This window comes from Botryllus schlosseri, chromosome 12 (genome assembly GCF_051294905.1).
Source record: "Botryllus schlosseri isolate E-star chromosome 12, Bs_hap1, whole genome shotgun sequence".
NCBI lineage: Eukaryota > Metazoa > Chordata > Ascidiacea > Stolidobranchia > Styelidae > Botryllus > Botryllus schlosseri.
In genome coordinates, this window is record NC_137247.1 from 22,140,002 (window position 1) to 22,143,523 (window position 3,522).

The following is a 3,522-nucleotide window of genomic DNA, read 5'->3' on the forward strand; positions in this document are numbered from 1 at the left end:
AGACCTATTGCAAGATTAAATTCAAACATCTAGGAGTGGAATACAATCAAAGGACATCAGACAAGAACGTCCGCAGAGTGTTAACAAAGCTGATTCTTTTCAAAAATCAGTAACTGCCACAGATGGTCAGTTATAAAATACATCTACTCGAGTTGAGTTAACGTCCTTCCTCAAGTTGATTGAATTGTCGAGATGTTGGCAGAGCATATTTCAAGCCCATCTGAGAAAGATGTGATTCGCCGACTCTCCAAGAGAGGTGTCTCAGGTTGCTCGTTTACAACTTGCAGAAGATCCTCGCCAGCTCGAGGGGCAACAATGCGCTCGGAGTTCCCATACTGGATTCCCGCAGAATTTGGGAGAACGAACAAAAACATCTGGACTGCATTAAATATCCAGAAAGTGCGTCGTTATATACCCAGACTGGCACCCTCGTGAAAGTGGGCGTCGCATTGCCAGTCTACCGCTGCGCTAGAGGATCCACTTCTCTGGACTCTTTCCATTTGCACCTGAACAGGTTTATTCCTGGACAGTGTGCTAGTGCTGCTCATTTTCAAGCGTATCTTTTTGGAAGAACTCTGCCGATGGAGCAAGGACCAGGCTGCCAATGCGATAGCAGCCGACTCCACGAGTCAGCTGCGGAGTTATAGTGGCTTTTTGTCAAAGGAACTATCCTTTCATCTTCATACGGCTCTGTAAGTTATTGTTGTGCAGTAACTCTCAACTTTTCATTTGATATTTTTGTAATTCAAAGAGTCGCAATTCGGACGTGCTACACAATCAATGGTCGGATCGACGTACCGCAACCTGGATAGGAGGATTCCTAAAGCCGGTGAGTTCGCTCCATGGTCATGACCACAGGTGGTCAGTGAATTCATTGTTGCTACTCAAGTAGAAGTAGTTTTAAAACTCGAAGTAGCGCAAGCGAGCAAAACCTACTTGAAGTAGAAGTACTTCATTACTGACCAACTTTGGTCATTAGTAGGGCTTACAGTCGTGTCTCTATAGAGTCGTGGCGTCATGATAATATAAATTATGTGAAAAGCTCAAATCTGTATACCTGAAACAACTAAGAGTTCTCTCTATATAACATATTTTGGTGTTTAGTCGATCATGCGTATTATATAGGCTTCCAATAAAATATATTCTCTACTAGTACGGATTGGGCGTTAATGTTGATTAATTAATAAGGATACTTTCGTTAGGGCGATGACACCTCTCTCTGTCACATGTTCAATAATGAGGTGCAAGGTGATTCATTTGTTGAATGACCTTAACCCTTTCATTGAGAAAGAAAATGACAATCCGTTACTGTCTTCCGATGTTGTCGTTGAGAAGATGGATAACAATTTTGTTACATCTGTCATCCTTCTATCATAAGGCAGCATTCAGTGGCCAATACCATCAGCGGTAAACTGTGAATATGTAATTTATATGATATGAGCTCTTGTACACACATAGTAACTGTCACTATATTCCATACTTGCCCGTGGTTGTTCTCTTCTTTTTCATTCAAAGGTTTTGGAATCGACCATGGTTAAGCTGTAAAGCCGACCCTTCGTCGCCAGAAGGAATATCTACATACCCAACTCGTACTTCAAACCCACGGAAGACACCGGCTAACCTACTGATTCTTTCTTTACTGTTTTATACGCCTTTAGCTATCCTTTACGCTACTTTCTTCGCATGCCGTAGAATTTTCATTATTTTAATTCTGTACTAACCGTTTTTCGTATCTTTACAGATAACATAATCAACAATTATGAATGAGCAGATATCCTTCATTTTTGAAGAAGGAAATACAAATTTGGCTGTGGAAGAAGATTTAACGGTCGATCAAGAACAACAACCTCCGAAAGACGTAACGGTCGATCAAGAACCACCTCCAAAAGAGGTAACGGTCAAAAGGTAACCCAATGAATATGGCGCCAATGTCATTTTCATTATACAAACAATCATCTATATTGTTCAGGACTCCGATCATCTGGGACCTCCCTCCCCTACCAAAAGAAACCAAAGAAGGGAGGGAGGTCGACGCAGCTCCAAGGTGTGTCGATCAATGTGTTTAGTCAAAAATTTCTCGAATTTTAGTTCATACCTCTTGAACAGTGTTGATCCCCCTAACCCCCGTCCCCGACGCACACATCAGTAGTGAGGGTTGATCAAATTGGTACGCACCAATCAGAGAACGCCACGTCATCCTAATTGCCACGCCTATATGACGCCCATTGTCACGCCTACAGGATGCCCATTGCCACGTCACCTGCCACTGCCACATCGTATGTATTTATGAGCAAATTTCATTGTTTTGTGAATTTCAATACCGGTTTTCCATGTATATTTAGCAATATGTATTGAATAACTTGAAATGTATCATCACTAATTAATTAATATAAAATGCGATTTTAAGCGCTGCGACTTGAAAATATTAATATAATAACTTACTTTTTTGGATATAAATAACATTCAGATTACACATAAATTTCGAAAACTATGATGTCAATAGAATACTATATTTGCCAGATATTCACAGATAACACTCATCAACGTTGAACTAGGCGCGGGGTTCTATGATGATATATCAAAATTCTACACATCATCACTAATTAATTAATTCATATAAAATGCGATTTTGAGCGCAGACAGATCGCGGTTTCGATTGCCGAGGTCTCCGCATTTCATGACCTAATATGAACGCACACTACAACTGAATTCATTCCAATACCTGCAAATTTACTTTGCATGTCGAGTATAAGGATCATTTAATCAGCGCTAAAACGCCAACGGACTAGCCGTAGGCGCACAATTCTCGGCGTTACAATTAAACAAACTTTTCGCGGCAGGTACGCGATTCCTAACGGTTTCTACAGTTTCCACATTTCACGACTTATTTTCTTTGGACGCATACAAGCGATTCCCAAGGTCGAGGCTATGGAAACAAATCAAGCATGAGTACGTAAATCTTGAGCTTAGATCTCCGAGATTCTTGTATGCAACTAACATTATAGACAACCATTCGACAATATTCAACCAGCAATAATGCTTTCGATATAGTGCATCATGTACAGCGACACGCTGATCAATTCAAATTCAACAATGGGATCCCCCGCACAATTATGAATCGAGTCATTACAACCCTGCCATTGAAACCTTTCAAATTCTACTTCGAGTCAAATTTGTTTCCGCATGTCTTAGAAATAGCAACTTGTACAATTTTCAAGCTTACTTGGAAATAGTTATTTCTACCCTAATTTAATAGATTTCTCAGATATCGTAGCAACGGAACTGGGTTGAGCGAGCGGTTAAGGCGCTGGACTTGAGTTTCAATGAACAACTGCTCTAAGTTACTCATGTTTTCAACATAACCTAATCGCAAAGTGCACGAATTTCCATACCCAGCAAACACCCGATCTCCCACGGACTTACGGGTACGTCCACAATTGTGCCCAATCGTCCCACGTCCCACTTTTAGTGACTGAGGACTTGCTCAGTGAGTCACAAATTGACGTCCAATTATGTAACTCC

The 3,522-nt window shown here is 40.8% G+C and overlaps 1 long non-coding RNA gene across 1 annotated transcript; it reads left to right on the forward strand.

Annotated features, from left to right (window-relative positions):
- The first annotated feature begins 353 nt into the window (after window positions 1–353).
- On the forward strand, window positions 354–2,149 carry LOC145452746 (uncharacterized). The gene is made up of 4 exons (XR_013919490.1): window positions 354–692; window positions 752–1,905; window positions 1,970–2,044; window positions 2,107–2,149. It is a non-coding gene; the product is annotated as an uncharacterized LOC145452746 (long non-coding RNA).
- The last annotated feature ends 1,373 nt before the right edge of the window (window positions 2,150–3,522 follow it).